Raw genomic sequence first — 21,300 nt, forward strand, 5'->3', positions numbered from 1 at the left:
AATAGGTGTTGAAAACCTCGAATTGGTGTTTATGTACCTTGGAACTCAAGTGATGTACCGCAGTGGTGTCATCGAGGCTACACCAAGTTACTCATTGAGTAACCAGTTCTTCCCAGTATGAGAAAACACTTCTTTGAAATAGCATTATTATATTCAAGCTCTACGAATTGGTTGTGCTCTCATAACCATAAAAAAATGACCTTTAAAAATCCGTCCACGGATTCCTTCGGAAATGCTATTCATAGATTTATCTAGGGATTCTTTTAGAACATTTTTCAGAGATTCCGTCAGAAATTCTCCCGGATGTTTCTCAGAAAAGCTTCCAAAACTTTTTTTCAGAAATTCCTGCAGGGTTTTCTTTGGGAATTTCCTCCTTTAGGAATTCCCTCAGGCGTGCCTTCACGGATACTTAAAAAATCCTCCAAGGATTTATTTTAAAACTTTCTTCAAGTTTTGCCTTAAAAATTCTTCCAGAGAATCCTCAGAAATTTCACAAATATATTTTTTAGAAAAAAATGCATTGATTGCTCCAGAAATTCCTTCATAAATTTCATCAGAGATATCTCCTCTTCAGTGTTTCTTTTAGACATTCTTAGAACGATTTATCGAAGGATTTGATTAGAAACCCTTAAAACACCTCAACGGGTTATTTTAGAAAACCCATAGGGATCCTTGCAGAAATTCCACTAGGGATTCTTCCGCAAAACATTTCACGGATTTATTCGGAAATTTTCATCGGGCAATCCTTTAGAAATTGATTAGAAGGTTACTTCAGAAATTTGTTCAGATATGCCTCCAGTGATTCTTTTAGAAATTTTCCAAAAGATTCATAAGTTTTTTGAAGGATTTTTATTGAATTTCTCTACGGATTCTTTGAAAAATTCTTTCACGAATTCATTCGGAATATTCTTCTATGTATTCCTTCAGAAATTATTTCGGGGGATTCTTCAGAATTTCTCAAGCGATTTTCCTTCCTGCGTTGCTTTGGAAAATCCTCCAGAGAAAGTGCAAAAAATACCAGCCACTGCCCAAGTGGAGCGGCATCCTATATGTTGTTGCTCGCGCCACGCGCATACATGCGAATGCAACAATCGCTGAAGTTTTGTACGTGTTGCAACATTGCCATTTTTGTCACCTTGCCAGCCCCTTCACTAGCGAGTGGTGCATAAATTTAACTCAGCCAAAGTGTTTTTCATACTTTTTTATATCATACTCTAGCGGTTGAGCAAAAAATTGAAATCCCAGACTTTATGCAAATTGCGGCCTGGTTTCAGCGAGAATTACCCAGAGATTCCTTCAGGAATTCCTCCGGGTATTTCTCTATACATTTTTCCAAACATTACTCCTGGATTTCCTCCAAGGTTAACTCAAGGCTTTTTTTTCATGATATCTTTCAAGGATTCATTCAGAAATTTCACCAGATTTCCTAGGATTTTTTTACAATTTTCTCTTTACAATGGTTTATCCATTTGTATCTCTAGATATTTCTCCAGGAATTCCATCAGAAAATCGTCCAGGAATTTTATTGAGGGATTTCTCCAAGAATTCTTCTAGAACTATTTCAAAAAAATGTTTTAAGAATTATTTTAGGGGTTTCTCTACGTATTCCTCATGGTATGTCTTGAGAAAATCTTCTTCGTCAGGTATCTCCCTTGGATTCCACCAGATATTTTTCCGTGGGGGTTCTATCAAGAATTTCTCCAAAGTTTTCCACAGGAATTTGACAACAGATTTCTTTAAAAATTTCTTCTGAAATTCATTTAGAAATTGACATCCATTGAGAAGTTGCTCCAGGAACTCCTTCTGACATTTTAGAAGCTTTTTTTTCAGAAATATCTCCAAAGATTCCTTTTGTATTCAAAGGATTTCTTCAGAAAATTCAGCGGGGGTTTCTTTAGAAATTCTCCCACGGATTTTTTCGGAAATTCCTTCCAAAAATTTTCCAGAAATTTACTCAGAAATAATTTCAGAGATTCCTCTAGAACTACTTACAATGATTCTTACAGAAATTGCTCCAACGGTTCCGGGAGTAAGAGTAAGTTTTGAGCTGACTATTTTGTTAAACAATCGTACGCTCAATCAGTTGCAGCTTCTTCAGAACAAAAAGATGCATTTGAGAGAAATAAGGTTCACTGGGAAGTGTTTTTTTTTTGTAATTTCTTTACTAAAGAACAATCGTCCCTATGGTGCATTACTAATGTCATTTAAATGGGGGCTTATCAGTATACCGAAATTTGGAAACTTGCAGTAACCAGCTCTGCTCATACAACACTAAGCAGGCTTCGTCTCAGTGGGAACGTTACGCCAAGAATAAGAAGAAGACCTATCCCACCCGTTGCGCTATATGGTCGCGAGTCTTGGACGTTAAAGGGAGTGTCGACTGAAGTTGGATATTGTCTCGCCAATAAAACACGATAGGCAGGTCACGTCGGAAGGATGCCGGAAAAAAGAAAAGCGAATATAATGTTCAGTAGAGAACCGACGAGAGGTCGGCAACTTCGTGGCAGGCTACGCACACGATGTTTGCGATTAAAGAGGATCAAAGAGGATTCATCATGCGGCGTAGATTCAACGGAGCGAATTGTAGCTCACCTCAATCGGTTGCCGTATGAAAGTGCAGTTGCAGTAAGTAAGTGCAGCTGCACTTGACCGATTTCCTTAAGCCACCCCGCATATTCGAGTCAACCAGTTGCAGAGCAACAGTGTCAATTACTGGTTGCTGGACAACGATGACGAGCTATCATTAACGTAGAGCGCGAAACACATAATCATAAGTGGAAAAAAAAAAATCACCCGCCAATCAAAGGGAAACCTCGGACTGTTGCTTTCTCGGTAATGAGTTTCCTAGAAAACTAGTTGCAACCGATCGGAGAGCGCGAACTGTTTGTAGAGTGCCTGACTGCCTGGCATTGCATTGCATGACCCCTAAAGCATAGCTAATGATGTCGATGATGAGTCATTAGCGAGATGAAGTGATGCTGCAGTGATTTTTCTCCATTTGATACCTAGCAGGTGGTTCTTTGTTCAACAGTTGCGGTAATTAATGATGCTTGTTTGTACAATAGTTAAGCATCCAGGGTAGGATCAGTAATTTTTCATGGTACGACCAATCAGAGTAGGAAACGACCTGGGATAAATATGCGAGTAGCACTTATTATAGGCTTTCCGAGAAGAACAATTCTACATCGTTCTCTGTAATTTTGCTCGGTTTCTTCGAAATGGGACTGAAAAGTGATTTTGCTGTGAAGCTTCCGAACACAAATTGGGCATGTGCACATTTGCATTCCAGCACGTGGTCGTTTGCACTAGAAGCATTTTGAAAATGGACCACCTTATCATTTCATTATACATGATGCCACGAAAATCAGGTCCCATTTCTAGCTGAATCCGTTATCATCTAAGTGGTGCACTATGCTTCTTATGTTTGTATGGGAGATGGGGTCTAAAGATTTTTAGTAAGACAAAATGGCACAGAAATGGATAAATTTTTGGCCAAGTTTTGAGCCATATTTCTTGAAAACATTTAAAGCTATTATCAAGGTTATAATTGTTTGAATGCTACAATACATAACATTTTAGGTTATTGCGACTATGTGCTGACTGCCACATATACAGCAATAACTTTTCAACCGTTGGACAAAATTGAATTAAATTTATAAACAATTTTTCTACATGTATACTTTACATACTGAACACTTTCATTGAAATCGGTTCAGTATGTTGGGCTCTAGAGTTAAAACGGTATTCTAGTATTCTACTATATCGAACTGGTTGCTTTTCTTGCTGCTTTCCCTTTCTACCCTATCATGGTAGAATGATGAGCACGAGGATGTTGATGTATGGCTGTTGATTGTTCCTTTTCCCAGTTCGATTGGGGGTCCATTATGAGTTACCGTTCGCAGATGTCTAAGTATCCGGGTCCGTTTGAGCCATGGGCTCAGATGAGGGTCAGTGTCAGCTGCTCTCAGGGGGAAAACGCCGGGGCTGGGATCGAACCCATGACCATCTGCTTATGAAGCAAACGTGTGACCACTTGCGTCACGGGCCCCGGGATATCTTACTTTATTTATTTATTTATTTATTTCATTTCGTCAACCGACGTAGACTAGTACATTATACATATACATATTTTTTCCTATTTCTTAATATTATAATTATGAAATACATTGAAAAATATATTAAAAAAAAGAATTAAATTACGTAGTTTTTTGTTTTTTAAGTGTTCCTATTTCTAATGCTACAAAAATATGTTTTCAAATTTTGCCTAGACATGGTAAAGTCAATCGTTTCGCAATGTTTATCATAAAGCAACCATCATGCGATTTATAGGCCCAAATTTGGCGTAGTTTGTTCGGTGGTGGTTACTTGCGGAAATATTTCGACTTCTTAATTGCCGAGTAGGTATATAAAAATTTAGTTTTGATAAGATTTCAGGCGAGTCTATACGATGCGAAACGATATCGTTTACGAATGAAATCATTGCGATTTCACGCCGCTCTTGCAGAGTTTGTATGTCAATAAGCATGCAGCGTGCTTTGTAAGACGGAAGTGGAAATGATGTCCAGCCTAATTTACGAAGAGCAAACAGTTAAAATTGTTTTTGCACTGATTCTAATCTTTCTTCGTGCGTGGTTGAAAAAGGAGACCATTCAGTGCTGCAGTATTCTAAAATAGATCTAACATAGGCAATATAAAGTGTTTGAATTGTATATGGGTCATGAATGTTATAGCAGAAGCGCTTAATGAACCCTAGCATATTATTAGCCCTGTGAATGATTGTGTTGTAGTGGTCAACAAATGTAAGTTTAGAATCTTAGACTCCTAAATCCCTAACCCTTTCACATTTTTCCACATTCTTGTTTCCTAATGCAATTGAGACATATGGTGTTATTCTTTTTCTGTTAAATGATATTAGACTGCATTTTTTAACATTCAGTTCTAATAGGCTTTTGTTGCACCATGTGTAGAATATGTCTATTTCGTTGCGGAATACATTGATGTCTTCATCATTTCTTATTTCCTAAAAAAAACTTCATGTCGTCGGCATAAATTAACACTTTTAATTTCTTGAGAATGAAGGAAATGTTGTTTACATAAATGATAAAAAGAAGAGGTCCTAAATGAGAACCTTTTAGGACCTCTTCTTTCTATCATTTATGTAAACGACTTTTCCTTACGGTATTAGCTGTATGATTTTTTATATTTTTTTTACCAAGAATAGTAGCACTTCTTGGTCCAAAAATTAATTATTTTTATGAATGCAATCTAAAGTTATACATTATTTTCTGTGTCATTTTTTTTTGTCGAATGCAGTAGTTACAGATAGTTTTGGAAAAGTTTCGCCTAAATCATGTTTAAAGTTTATTTATCTAATTTTCTCTTTTGAAAGAGACATAGATTTTTAAAATTAGACGTAAATTGACGGAGATCTTCTTCTTCTTCTTTATGGCTCTACGTCCCCACTGGGACTTGGCCCGCCTCGCTTCAACTTTGTGTTCTTTGAGCACTTCCACAGTTATTAATAGAAGGGCTTTCTTTGCCTGCCATTGCATGAATATGCATATTGTGAGGCAAGTGCAATGATACCAAATATACTAAATTAAAAATATAGGTCACTTCGTGTTTTCCCATACAACGACATGGAGACGCCGTTTACGAATGATTACAGCACCACCTCTTGTCAGAAAAAGTCAAAAATTGTATTTTGATCAATTTTAGTTTACCGTGCAAGGTGACATTTCTCGAAAAAAGATGTTAGGGATGTCGAAGTTTTTTTTTGCTCCCAAATAATCGATTAATAAATAATCGATTTACAATATAAAACAAACAAAATAATATTTCATTAGATGACATCTACGAATACATCTATAGAAGAATTTGAATGCTCTCGCATTGTAACGTCACCGAAATCATTTAAAATTGAAATTTAAAATTAAAATTTTTCACTGGTGGTTGCTATTTTCTTTGACAATGGCTTTTAATATCATCTTTCTTAATGTCCACGCTGACATACATATGTACATCGGATTGGATAGCTTACAAAAAATCCGGAAGATCACCAACCAAGTGCACGTCAAATTTCTTGTGGCAGAGTGCAAGACATTGCATCCAAGGGTGCGCAAGCTAATGGACCGATGCACGAACTTAATAATTTCAACGTTTCAAAAAACCTCCGGGACCGGACCTGAGAATGGAACCCGTCAAATTTAATTTCGATTAATTTCGTTGTTTTGCCGAAGTGAACTGTTAGTTTATTCGAATAATGATTGTTTTTTTCCGGACTAATCGGTTTCCTTTGTTGATGGATGTGTGAGCATTTTGCTGTCAAAGATTGCACATTTACACGATCGTCGAGAAATCCTTGCAAAGCTTAATATTTTTAAATATACAGTCATGGGCTGCTGGGTGAACTTCAGTTAGTAAAAATATTCTAGCAAATTCGCCTGCTGCAGAGTGATAATCCTCCATAAATTTAGTCAGGCATTCCTTCAGATGTTCCTTCTGAATTCCTTCTGATTTTCCAACGGAAGTTCCTTCTCAGTTTCCTCCATGGGGAATTACATTTCCTTTGCTAATCGGAAAAATCCGCATTTATCCGTTGCTAACCGTCGTTAACCGCGTCCAACTGCGCCTGCGGCTCAATTAGCAGCGGATAGCGACAGGGCATTCCGATTAGAAAAGGATATGTCATTCCCCTTGGTTTCCTCCTAGAGCTTTTTTTTTCTGAGATTGATTCAGGAGCTCTTTTTGAAATTCCTCCAGGAGTGCCTTCAGAGATTGATTTAAAGTTTTTTTTATTAAATTTCTTCAGAAGTTCCTTCGAGGGACCCCCAGGAGTTCCTACTGAAATTACTCCAGCAATTTCTTCTGATGTTCCTCCAAGAATTAATTCTAGGAATTCTCAAGAATTCTCTTCTAGGATTCGTCAAGAAGTTCCATATAGGATTTCCTTATAGGAGTTTCTTGGGATCTTTCTTGGATTCCTGCAGAAGCTACTTCAAAGATTCGCTCATGAGTTTTCTTTTACGAATACCTCCCGGAGTTCCTTCTGGAATTCCTCCAGAATTTTCAAAGAACAACCAGGAGTTGTTTCAGGGATTTATCCAAGAGTTCATTCCAAAATTCCTCCTTCTGGGAATGTCAACCGGGATTTCTTCCAGTATTCCTCCAAAAACTCCTTCTGCAATTCACTCCGTCCTTTAAGGATTTCCACAAGAGTCTTCTGGGATTTTTCAAGGAATTTCTTATGATATTCCGGAGAAATTCCGAAGTGCACGCTTAAATATTTTTGCACACCGCATGTGTAACCCTTACCCACTTTCCGTCAGCTTGCAAAGATGGCAGAATGTGTGAAAAAAATGTGTAAGCCAAGCTCATGCTATGAGTTGATGGCACCTTACTCATTTTTGAGCAAGCCGTCTGAGGTTGACACCGCTGAGTTAACTAATATTGTGGCCATCGTTGACGAGTGCTGGTGAGCTGTTTCTTTTGCAGCGCAGCAGTATAAGCACAACGAATTTATAATTTAGGCGTGACATATTATTTTTTGCGAATCAATTGATTCAAAGGAAACAAGAGCCATTAGTTGAAATTTTGCGGAGTAAGCACACAAACTATTTAGGGTTATGTACTTTGTGCTCCCGGAGGTATCGCTTTTATCCGGCCTTGGCTACCGGGTTTCCTGCCCATAGGCCTATAGTATGCTAAGTGAATCAGGAGCGAATGCCAAAGTTGCCTCTCTTTCGGCATTTTCAAGCTCCTCAGCGAGCTTTGGAATCCATTTAACCGGTCGCGGTCGCCATCAGAATGTGTAGCTCTTACTCATTTTCCAACCAAGAGAAGCATTCCCTCAATGTGTAACTCCCACACATTCTTCAAGTCAGTCTGCAAACGCTTCGATGTGTGTCTCAGTTACACAGACTGTTTCGATTCTCAGGCGTCAACACAAAAATGTGTAAGGTCACTTTGCAGAAATTTAGTGTGGTCTGGAAAATATGTACAAATGAGTGATCATTACACATTTCTGAGTGGACCGATTTGAGCGTGTAGTACTTCTCTGATTGCGTTTTATTCATGGAGATATGTAATCCCGGAAGGAACTTTTGAAAAAAAAAACAGAACGAACATCTGGAGGAATTTTTACAAAACTGCTGGAGAAATTTGATAAAAAAAAATGTTTGAGGATGGAGGAGGAACGCTGGAACACTTTCCCCAAGTAATCCCGAAAGGAGTTCCTAAAATAATTGCAGAATAATTTTCAGGAGGAATCCCCCAAGAACTTCTGGATGAATCTTGGAATCAACAAGGAAATTCTTGTGTAATTTCCGGAGAAAATACCGTTCATAACTCGCTAACGGAAAGATCGATTTGGGTCGTCTGTGTTTTGGTCTGTTAGGAACGTTTATCGGTTCAAATTTACTTCGCATGTCGCGCGAGTCGCGACTTCGATTTGGTGCTGCGACGATAATATACGCCAGATTGTTCAAGAAGAGAGAATTAAAATTGTTCTAATTTGAGTAGTTGAAAAAAAATCGATTAATGTTTAATCGATTATTTCAGAAGAAATGCGCATCCCCACCATGCAATGACAGTTCGATAGAATAAACGTCATTCGGATAGCGCATGCATTTAGTGTGTAGTAGTACCTCTTCTGACGCTTGGTGGCGACACATTCACTAAAAAGGTGTCGCCAGAAAATCGTAAGAGTGACCGATATTGTTAATATAGTATATTTGATGATACAGTATGCCCAGGAAGTCGTGAAAATTTCCCGATTGGAACGGGAATCGAACCCACCGTCTCCGGATTAGCAATCCATAGCCTCAACCACTAGGCTAACTGGAGCCCCAAATTGACGGAGATATGGGCTTAAAAATAACTTTTATAGAGAGTGACCCCACACTTTTCATAGGGAGTGTATTAATTGTCGAGGATCCGTAGGTTTGTTGGCGAAATGATGAAATTTCTATGACTTTAAACGTGTAGATTTCGTCATAAAACACGAATTTTCTACTACCATAAAACAGCAGGGCTGTTACGCAATTTCCAGAATATCATCTGCGCAAATTACGACTTTGAGACTTACTAAGACTTACAAACTGCTCAATCGACCCATTGGCTAAACCAAGACTCCCGGATAACTAGCTCAGTAGCATGAGACCCCTAGAGCTGGGTCTACAGGGTCGGCATGCTACTGGGTAATTCGGAGGGGCTACGCGGAACAACAGGTGCTGAAACTGTGGAATTCTTAGTGATTGGTGAATTGAAAAAGTGTTATACAAAGTCTATGTGGGATTTATTGAATCTAATATTGAGGTTGGGTGTCTGAACTTTATTGGGCTTTTGCTACTAATATGGGCTAGTTGGTGGTGTAAGGATCGTTGTTCTGGTACGTACCGGGGCGTTGCTGAACGTTGGCGAGCGCTCGCTGCTACAGGTGAGGTCTGGTTTGGCGGTGGTAAGTTGGAAGATGGCGACTTGGTTGCTTGATCCTCGCGCACCTGAATGGCGGCGGCGCCGCTTGATTGGGCCAAAGGCAATGGCGGATGGCTACGGAGGTAGCCTGGGGGTCTACGGCGTTCCCTTCGTTGACGCAATCGACGGGCCACGAACGAGACCGTATTGGCCACGCCGAAAAGGGTTCTCCTGGACTTTTAGGACTTCACGGTCCGAGACTTCTCTCCCTACGGCGGTTACGGAGCCAGAGAGGTGGTCCTTGTTGTTTAGACCAATACCAACGAAATCGTTGGTTTGGGCGAACGTGCACAGTTTGCTGGGGTAATCTGAGGATTATATAATCCAAACAAAGGTCCTGAGGACCAAAGCATGTTAAACTAATGGCCTTCCGAAATAGCATTCAAAATCAATTACCTGGCTGAACTATTGGCCTCGCACTGTGGTTCACTTCAGGATTGCACACGGCACTTCAACCACTATAGGCACAATTTGAACTTGGCTCAATTGTCTTGCACAAACGCCGATTTACTTCTGATCAATGGCCGACTCCCCAAAATTCTATCTAGCCAATCCATTCACAAATGGAAAGTTCCATCCTCCCTTCATTTTCCTTCCTTGTTGAATATCACCACCCATCCATTTTCAATCCTTTTTCCTCATTGCCACTGATTTATTCTGCCCTTTTAAGCCCGTTGATCCCATACATTTAACAAACTATACAATCTATAAAAACACTACAGTTTCTGAACAAATGCACAAATTAAAAACAATATTGGGATAATTGTAACTAAACGGTTACAACTTCCAAAATAAAATCCACGACATGGATATGAACACAAAAATTTTGAAACAGGGTTTGAGCAAAACTGTAACATGCTTTTGAGAACAGTTCCAAAGATCATTACAATCAGCGAAGTTTCATGGTCCCGCAACGCGGGTGGGTCACCTTAGAATAGCGCGTTACGGCGAAAGATCTACCACACACTTAAAAATTCCTAAATTTGCACGAGACAGAACCATCAAAGAACGTAAACATTTTCAAGACTGAATCACGAATTGGACTCAATTTTACGCTCATCATGTAAGTACTGGCTGGTTGCGTTAGATGCCAATAAATTCACTTCACCAGAAACGTAGACTCGGTGAAATAGCCGAGAGGTAAGAGACGTGGCTCACAATCAGAAGATCCGGAGTTTGAATCCAGGCATGTCAATATTTTACTTTTATATGTTTTATCTATCAGATCGGTTCTAGCGATTGCTAGACCAGGGTGGCCACACAAAATCGAAATTGAAATTCCCGCATTTTTCCCGACTTTTTCCCGCATTAATTTAGAATTTTCCCGACTGTAAAACATCCAAGAATCCAAAATTTTATGTGAAATTCAATATATTTTTACGCTATCCCAGGAATTTTAAAGGTGTAAAGGACGGCATTCTTGACGTAATTCTGTTATAATTCCTATAAGCCGAATTATTGGAGTGTTTTCTGGTGAAATTCTTCGAGGAATTTCCTAACAAATTTCCTGGAAGGAGTTTATTGCAAAAATACTGAAATAATTTCTGTGATATTTTCTCACATACTCTGCTGGGAACAAATCAGGAAATCTTTATTATTTATTATTAAAATAAATAAATTTCGTTATATTAACAGGCTCGTATACAAACCACCAGATCCAAAATTATACGAAATCCATTAGATTACACATAGTTTAATATTTCGTGTGTATAAAGGATTTTTACAAGAAATCGCTGGCGATTTATGTCAATACTCTTAGAAATTTTCTAATACATATAGATAAAAAAATGCAGAACTCAGATAGTTTTCTGTTGTAGCTTCCCGAAATACCAGTGAAAAATTCCTGTTTAGTGAGAATTGGTAGTTTTGAAAAAAAAATGAGTTTTGCTATGAGAGCAGTAGTGATTAATTGCTTACGGGATTCTTTCTCAAATTTTGAAAATATCAAGGGATTTTCGTAAAAGGTTTTCTATTCATTAACAATTTCTAGCTGAAATTGTAGAGAAATTCTCAAACCCTAAAAACAAAACTTTGACATTTATGATGGAATTTGGCTCATTTTAAATATTTAAGGAAAACATCGATATTCTGGGTATAATTTGGAATTACTTGGAAACTCGTGAATTTTTTTTAGAACCAATCAAAAAGTGCACACTTCTCTGGAGACACCAGGTTCCTGGGATATTCGGAGAGGTTGCCATTGTATCCAAAATCCCTAGAACCATGTTCAAATAGTCTTGTTCTGCAGAATCATGAAGTATGATGTGTCGTAAGCTAGTATCCAAAAATGATCAGAAAGTGGCCACTTTCCTATGGGCACCAGGTTTCCGGAATATCCGGAGATATGGCCAGTGTACTCACAATCTCTTAAAATATGTATCTATACTAGTCTAGTTTAGCAAAATAAGTCCCAAGTTAGGTTTTGGAACTGATCAGAAAGTGGCCGCTTCCCTGGGGGCACCATATTCCCGGAATAACCGAAGATGTGGCCAGTGTACTCAAATTTTTTTTGAAACATGTATCAATACTCCTGTTTTGCAAAATCATGAAGTTTGATGTGTCGCAAGCTAGGTTTCGAAGGCGAATTAAAGGTTGCACCACTACCTGTTAAGGAGGTTACTCCAATGCCCCCGGCCATAAATCCGGAACAACGGTAAAATTCGGATTTCATAAACAAGAAGGACTTTGTGATCAACTGTCAACATTTCACGAATTTTCATTGAGAAACGGCTGAGAACCACAATTTTATAGTTTGGAAATTGGGTGCAAAATGAGGCTTAGGCACATAGGTGTTAACCTCGGGTAACGCAAACAAAACATCAGATACACCTACAAGAAGGGCTTAAAATTATATCAGTACTTTTGAGGCATATTTGACATTCAAGATTTCAGGATAATGTTTCGTCAGCAAATCCTGCAAAACCCCAAGAAGGACATAAATCAATTCTTCAGATTTGCATTAAGAATTAAGGTTAAAAACACTTGTACAATGTTCACATGTCTGTCCTAAGGAAATTATGCAAGAAACTTTTCATGTTTTCCATTGGTAACACTAGGAATTTCCTCAGTAGGCAGGCCATACATTGATAGATTTCATTAAAAAATCTAGAGAATCCTGTTTTCTGGGTTTCAACTTGCAATTTTGCTTCCGTTGTAATATCAGTGATTGCAAGGATTCTAGGTATTTATTTATAAATTAATCCAGTAATTCTACAAATCGTTACACAGAAAACATTTCAAGAGTTCCTTCCAGAATTTCGTCATCAATTCATAATTCCATGAAAAATCCACAGAGACGTCTAATGTTTTTAGTAATTATTCCAATTTTTTTTAAAATGCCAAATTCTTAGTATGATGGCTTGTGTGATTGCAGGGAGCTTTTCTATGCACTAAAATTTCTAGAAATACCGTTAAAAACTTCAACAAAGCAATAATTTCTGGAAGTCCTTCACTAGCGAATTAAGTAATTATTTTAAAAAGTTTCAATAAAAATATTAATTGAAACTTGTCCTAAAGCTCAGCCAAATGTGTCGGCAAAAAATCCTAACTACTACAACGAACTACTACAAAAAAATCTGGATAGAATCTCTAAAACTATGTCACTAATTTCTCTATTTTGAAACAAATGTAGCACGCTAAAATTCTCAAAGAAAAGGTTAGAGAAGTATTTATGGCATTTCTGATAAAATCATTTAAAATTATTTTTTGAAGTACTTTTGTCACGTTTTTAGATTAGTTTTTTTTTGTAGTTCAAAACATCATTTTCAAAAATTGTGATTTAAAATATGTTTGTGCCCAAATCTGGATTTGAAGTGAGTCAAGTTCTAAATATAGGTTTGAGTTTACATTCTGGAGGCGTTACACATAATTTAAAAAATTCCCGATCATAAACGAAATTCCCGACTTATTCCCGCATATTTCCCGATGAATTTCAATTCCCGACTTTTTCCCGCATTTCCCGAATTTCCCGAGTCTGTGACCACCCTGCTAGACGCTCAGAAAATATAAGTCCTGGAAGACGTAAATTTACATGTTTTGACCTCTTAATTTGTGTCTTTGAAGACGCTCGTATATGTCAGGTTCAGGACACCTAAAACTACATGATTTTTTCTAGGTGTGCATTAGAGGTGGGCAAAACGGCTCACTTCAGTGATCGGATCCGAACCAGATCCATCACATTAGTGAACCGGATCTTTTAAGCAGATCAGCGGCTCATTTATGGAATGAATGACCAAGCTTCACCGAACCAAATGGGGTTGCTTGTTTCCAGTTTATTCTCTCAAGGGGACCCCACACGAGCATCAATACTTCATCAATATCACTACTTCTTGTGGATGCTATCGACTGGTAATTTTGTACTTATCACTACTTTTTGACAAAATTCCCATCAAACCTTGAGCTTAATCGAAAGATTTTCCAATAATACATAGGGGTAACCACGAGCTTGACGAAAATTCCAACAAAAAGTATCGATATTGATGAAGTATTGATACTCGTGTGGGGCTCGCTTCACACACAGCAAGCGGCACTCATTCTTTTGATCTTCCCGACCCGCATTATCTCTCTCCCAGCGCCAGCACCACACAACCTACTGGATACTGCTGAAGAACCGAACGAAAGCAATGAGAGTATATTACAGGTGGGGAAGAAGAAGAGATGGCTATGTATTAGTAAGCAAAGAAAAATGTAAACACAAATAGTGACGTCACTATTTGACACGCGTTCTTATGGGAGCTCGCTTTGCTTGTAGTAGTGACATGTTTTGCACCAGACACGGATCTCATGCACACGAAGTATCTTCTTCCCCACCTCTATTAGACTCTCATTGGAACGAAAGAAGTGATAATGTGTGAGTTCGTGTTCGAGTTCGGGTTGTTCGGGTCAGATCTGTCCGGACTGCCGGTACTGCTCTCCCGCTTGAGCTGAGAGCGACAGATCGTGCACGTTCAATGAGAGTCTAATAGAGGTGGGGAAGAAGATACTTCGTGTGCATGAGATCCGTGTCTGGTGCAAAACATGTCACTACTACAAGCAAAGCGAGCTCCCATAAGAACGCGTGTCAAATAGTGACGTCACTATTTGTGTTTACATTTTTCTTTGCTTACTAATGCATAGCCATCTCTTCTTCTTCCCCACCTGTAATATACTCTCATTGGTGTACGTTGTTTGCGGCTGCATGGCCAGGGGGAGGGAACTGGACCAACGCTGCTGTTGGTTGTGTGTGCTTGGCGCGTTTCGTAGAGCTGCGTGTTTTGGAAATGACCCAGAGCAAAACAAAGAGAACCTATCGGTTCTTTTAGGCTCTTTCTCACAGAATCATGTAAACTGGTGACCCGGCTCTCTCTGTAAAAGATCCACGGTTCACTCACTCACTTTACTGATACGATTCTTTTGAACGGATCCGGATCTGATTGCCCATCTCTAGTGTGCATAACAAATTTTGATCTTGCTATTTTCCAGTGTGGCAACGTTAAGGACAGACTTGTTAGAATCCCAAAATGGCCGCCACAATGGCCGACTTTGGCACCTACTTACGATTTCGAGCGCACAAATCTCTTCGAAAAACAAAACTAGCGCCCCTGATCTTCTTATTTGAAGCTTATTCTTTATTACACCAACAAAGCTAGCCATGAAGATGATTGACAATTCCCATGTCATTTTGACAGACCACTCACATACACGAAAGAGATGGATCATATATTCTACTTTATCGATCTTGTTGCCATCTTTTTCATGCTCATGTTACATCTGTCAAAATGACGTGAGAATTGTCAGTCATTTTGAGGTTAGGTTCGTTGGTGTAATAAAGAATTCCAAGTGAGCAAGAACAGAATAATAAAATGCACAGTTGTTTGAAGTTTGCTTCTTAATATTTGTGCGTCTGAAGTTCTGATGCACTGTTGAAGCGGGATTTCAAGCCGTTCGTCCTTAAATGCATGAACCTTCCAGGATCAAGATTGGGTGTATTTACACTACACACCTAGAAAAAATCATGTAGTTTTAGGTGTCCTGAACCTGACATATACGAGCGTCTTCAAAGACACAAATTAAGAGGTCAAAACATGTAAATTTACGTCTTCCAGGGCTTATATTTTCTGAGCGTCTAGTAATCGCTAGAACCGATTTGATAGATAAAACATATAAAAGTAAAATATTGACATGCCTGGACTCGAACTCCAGATCTTCTGATTGTGAGCCACGTCTCTTACCTCTCGGCTATTTCACCGAGTCTACGTTTCTGGTGAAGTGAATTTATTGGCATCTAACGCAACCAGCCAGTACTTACATGATGAGCGTATAATTGAGTCCAATTCGTGATTCAGTCTTGAAAATGTTTACGTTCTTTGATGGTTCTGTCTCGTGCAAATTTAGGAATTTTTAAGTGTGTACCGATCAAAAGTTTTGGGTCACCCTCTCGAGAACATGTCATTTTTTTGGGCTCATATATCTCCGCCAATTTGTGTCCGATTTCAAAACCCTAGGTCTCATTCAAAAGATAATAAGTCAAAGTAACTTTGAACATGATTTAAAAGAAACTTTTTCAAAAATGTTTGTATGTAAACTTAAGCTAAAGTTTTAACAACATTTTCTAAAAAAAAATGAATATAAACTTACGGCAGTGTCGCTGGAAATTGGGTCGATCAAATTTTAAGATTAAGGTGGTAATATACATGAAGATGAAGGTGGTAATCACAAAAAGTTTAACATGCTGTAACTTTTTATAGAGTGCATCAAAAATTCTCAAATTTTGACTGTTTGTCAACCTATTATATGTACAACATTGGTACAAATTTGAGCTGGATTGGTTAATCTTTCACGAAGCTAGAACCATTCTGGTAAAACACTATTTTTTGGACCTAAATTTCCGTTATTTGCATTGATTGGTTTTGATTACAATGTTGTGTCTGAGATATGAATCGAAAATGATTAGTTGTTATTCTCTGATACAATTAAACGCTATTGGTATATAAACAAAAGAGTTAGCCATATTGAACCACTTCGTTCAATTATAATTTTCTAACTCAATTAACGCCCCTGAGTGGCAAACCACAAAGTAATAGATTAGTTTGTCAACAAGTCCACGTCCACACTATAGGGTTTGGGTACTAGTAGTGGACCCCCTAAGCCATCGAAATTTACTTCTGCGGCTTTTTAGCTATGTTAAGGCAGTGGACTGTTCCAAAGTAGATTTTTTTAACAAGTTCCACGTCCCCTCTTTATGTTAAGACCGTCAAACATACAGCAATAATATATTATTCCAGTGAAATACGTATTTGAAAATACGCATCGATGTTGCCTATAATGGACACCACCGGGGTCCATTATAGGATTATTTACAAATATCTTGGCGCCTATAGTGGACCCCCCATTTGATTTCCATGTAAGCTGTCACGCCGCCGACGGTGCCTATAGTGGACCCTCCCTGAGTGTGCGTATAGTGGACCCTTTTGAGTGTTTACATTCATTAAATAGTTAAAATAACCGATTGTTGCGGCCACTGGGTCATTTGTTTGCCAGGAACTGCTGTGTAGCAATGTAATTGATGTTCCCCCGATGGAAGTTGCCTGGAAACAGTTTATTTGGGCATTTATATATGAGTTTTTCTGTAGGGGGTCCACTATAGGCGCAGGGTCCACTACTAGCACACAACCCCTATTCAATTTGTTTTAATTACCCACCAATTTGTGATATGCTAACCAACTAACTGTGACAAACTATATGTTTGGGAAAAAAAGGCATTGTAATTCGCAGTCGCGCACGTATGTGGCAACCCTAATCCCACCTTATGCATCTGACAGGAGCCAACATCTATCGTGTATCCACAATGGAATCCTTTGTGGATACACAAATGTTTACATACAGATGTTGGATTCTTAAAAATGGCGGCCTCGCACCCTGGTGCAGTCGCGTAACTTACATTCTTATTCCGCCGACGATGATGATGATGACGACGCGCTGTCGTTACGACTCGCGACCCAGTCAAACAAATCCACTGTCGTGTAGTTGGTCGGTTGGTCGGTCGGTCGTTCAGCTGAGTACGCGTGCACTCGAACCAGCCAGCCGCCCCAAATGTTTATGTTTATATTTATGTCAAACTTGTTTCCTGCACGTTGTGGTTGTGTTTATGTTTCACCAACAAACTTTCGCTCTTTCTCTCCGGGGCACACAAAGGATTTGGCGGTCTCTCCACTCTCACTCTCGTCGTCGAATCATTTTCCGAGCTCTTATGCTGTATTTCGATTTTCCACCCCACACTTATACACTTGAATAGGTCCTTTCTTGCTGTTGCCGGGGCGATTCTCTCGCCAACTTTTCTCTGTATTCACTGTATTCACATCAGCAGTCGCACACACCTACAAACCGAAGGAAAAACCAGACGCCCCAGAGGACTCTAGACCGAGATCGATTTCTGTGAAGATTTCAAACTTTTTTTTCCGATCCGTTTACGGTGCAGAAATTTTCCTAACTAATCCACGACCTTACTTAGGTACGACGTTGATTGGATTCTTCCACTGCGAACACTGAACGCGAATAGGATTGATATGGCCACTTTAAGCGCACGTAACATGTACGGATTTTTTCGGGTTTTCTATTTTTAACCCGTACACAAATATTCTCCAACTAAATTGCTTCTCCAAATTACGGTAAACATAGATATCCATCACCTCCGAAACGATCGAACATGCGTTGAATTCTTCCGTGCGTAAGTTCACCCAAGGACGATCCAACACCGATCCGTGTTCCGGGCCGGGCACTTCGACGACGAAAGGTCATCTTTCGAAGCAGGCGGTGCAAAATCACTTCACAGGTTTATGTGCACTAGGGTGTCCCAAAAACAAAAATCAATGTTCAAAAAGTCAAGGTGCTCCACCGACCTGAAATAGACGACATGCATTTTTGTAGAATATGTTGCGACTTTCTAAAAATTAGTTTCAGTCATTTTTTTTTAAATTTCAAATCTCAAATTGCCTTTATCATTTTTTTTTGTAATTGTTTTTCAATTCTCGATTTTTTCCTTTATTTTTTCTTTTGTTGGACCTCTGTTAATGCCTGAGAAGTATTAGTTTTTATTGCGTTCATATGGACGTAGAACCTTAATGTTATAAAACAAAAAAAAATTAAAAAAAAAAACAAAATAAAACTAAAAAAATATAAGGATTGTGCACAACACGCGATTGCTAAGTTGGTATCATATGTTTTGAAAAGATCTGTGGTTTTATGCCTGTTTAGTCTTTTCCCACTCACAATCTATTACGACCCGCAGGATTAGAGGAAGACATTCTGTTAAATAAATAAATAAAAAATAAATAAATCAATAAATAAACAAACTGGCTTGTTTAAGTTATCCTGTATAACGCTTTTCAATGGTTTGTAACAATGCGCAAGCACACAAACAAATCAAACTGAAAATTATCGTTTTAATTTTTAGGTCTAGAATTTTATAATGGTTTAGAGGGTATTTCTGGATTGGAAAGTCTTTTATTTCAATATTTTAATCTTTTTTATAAAGTATCTTCAAACGGTGTATGTTTGTCTGTTCTAAAATTTACGAATCTAGAACTTCAAACTTTCCCAGCTTACACATACGTATGAGCGATCTTCTCATAATTTCAGCACATTTGGTGTTCTATGTTTGCAAGGATGTTTTCGATCACTTGGCAATCGTTTGACTCATTTGTCCAGAACTCAGTTCAGAAGGAATGTTGTGTTCGGCAAAGTTGTAGATAAGTGTTTTTCCTACCAAGGACGCCATATTCTAACTCTAATATTTACGTCGTAAAAGTGTTAGTACCAGTTACTCATACTAAACGATCGAATTTTTCGATCGTTTAGTATAAGTAGGTGGTACTAGCGCTCTAGCGCCGTATATATAAAAGTTAGAATATGGCGTCCTTGGTGATAATTGTAGGAAAAACACTAATCTACAACTTTGCCGAACACCACATTTCAATATTAGGTTTCTGAACTGAGTTATGGACAAATGAGTCAAACGATTGCCAGGTGATCGAAAACATCCTTGTACATATGTTTGTATAGGAAAAATTCAACCAGATCATCAGCATTATATTTATAGTTATGGGTATGGCTGTAATTGATAAAACTCTCATGTCCGTGAAGAGAATAATGTGTGACCTGGAGAAATTCCGAATGTAACTCCTGGAGGAATTTCCGATTGAACTCCTGAAGGAATTTCCAAAGGAACCCCTGCAGGAATTCGTGGAGGAACTCCTGGAGTAATTTCCGGAGGAACTCCTGGAGGAATCCCCGGATGAGCTCCTGAAAGAATTCCCGGAGGAACTTCTGGAGGAATTCTCGGAGGAACTTCTGCAGCAGCTCCCGGAGGAACTGCTGTAGCAATTCCAGGAGGAACTCTTGGATCAATTTCCGAAGGAACTCCTATAGGAATTTCTGCAGGTGCTTCTAGAGCAATTTCCTGAGGACAACTTACCTGAAGCAACTTACGAAGGAACTCCTGGTGCAATTCCCGGAGGAATTCCCGAAAATAAAACTCCTAGAGCAGCTCCCGGAGGAACTCCCAAAGGAATTAACGTAATAACTCCTGAAGCGATTCCTGGAGGAGCTTTTGGAGGAATTCCCGTAGGAACCCCTCGAGAAATTGTCGGAAGATCTCCTGCAGAAATTCCCGGAGGAATTCTCGGACAACTCCTAGAGGAATTCGCATTTAAACTACTAGAGAAGTTCTTGATAGAACTCCTCGAAGAATTCCAGAAAAACTTCTAGAGAGATTCCTGGAGGATCTTCCAAAATAATTCCCGGAGATCCTCCGGGTGAAACTTCCAGATAAGTATCTAGTCAAATACCTAGAGAAATTCCCGTTGGAAATCTTGGAGGCATTTTCTACGATGCTTTTGGATGAATTCCCAGTGAAACATCTAAAAAAATCTTTGGCGGAATTCCAACAGGACTTCACAATGAAATTTCTTATCGAACTTCCATTGAATCTTTTGGACCTACCCACGAAACTTTTGAAGGAATGCTCTAAAGAGCTCCTAAAGAAATTTGCTCTCTTCTGCATATTTTTCAAACATTTCAGGTTCAGGTTTTGTATGCGGAATCACTATTTTTTTTAAATCTCGCGAACTGATCACTATTTTTTTAAACCCGGAACTGATAGTTTTCTCCGGAATTCCTAGATCATCGTTTCCCAAACTTGGCACTCGCGGCCCGCCAAGTCCCGCGTCTTTCGTCACCCTGCTTTTCGTAGAACAATCGAAGCGCTCCAGCGGTTGGGGGAAAACGAAGTTTTGAAAGCGATGCCCTAGATTCTTTCCATAACCATGAGTTATCTTCAGGAACTCCGATAGCTCCGCGAATTCAATTTAATCCAGAAGGACAAACACTTACGCTTTCAAAATATCATAGTCGAGACATGCGTAATTTGGAATTCAAAACATACACCGGTGGAGCTGAGTGGAATTTGGTCTATTTTTGGCGTTCCAATTTTATAGAACTGTTGTAAATTTGGACCAAAAAAATGGATCATCGCTGAAAACGACCTAAAATGGCCATAACTCCGGAACGCCTGAACCGATCCGAAGCATTTCAATAGCAAAAAATGCGGTAAAATTTCCGTTAGATTCGTGATAAAATCAATAAAATCGGTCATTGGGAAATGCCTGAAAAGTGTGTGACATTAGTTTGTAGGCCAACATTGGCCTCTGGTTTTTATTGTCGATAGGGTCTCCAGTTAGCCTAGTGGTTAAGGCTATGGATCGCCAAACCGGAGACGGCGGGTTCGATTCCCGTTCCAGTCGGGAAAAGTGCTCAAAGAACACTAAGTTGAAGCGAGGCAGGCCAAGTCCC

The 21,300-nt window shown here is 38.9% G+C and overlaps 1 protein-coding gene across 1 annotated transcript in view; it reads right to left on the minus strand.

Moving 5' to 3' along the window:
* LOC109427075 (ATP-binding cassette subfamily G member 4) overlaps window positions 1-21,300 on the minus strand; it is a 157,856-nt gene that overhangs the window by 127,134 nt on the left and 9,422 nt on the right. Inside the window, exon 2 of the mRNA XM_062859178.1 lies at window positions 17,393-18,350. The gene's annotated coding sequence lies outside the window, so the exon portion shown is untranslated. The remainder of the gene's footprint in view (window positions 1-17,392; window positions 18,351-21,300) is intronic.

This window comes from Aedes albopictus, chromosome 3 (assembly GCF_035046485.1).
Source record: "Aedes albopictus strain Foshan chromosome 3, AalbF5, whole genome shotgun sequence".
Lineage (NCBI taxonomy): Eukaryota > Metazoa > Arthropoda > Insecta > Diptera > Culicidae > Aedes > Aedes albopictus.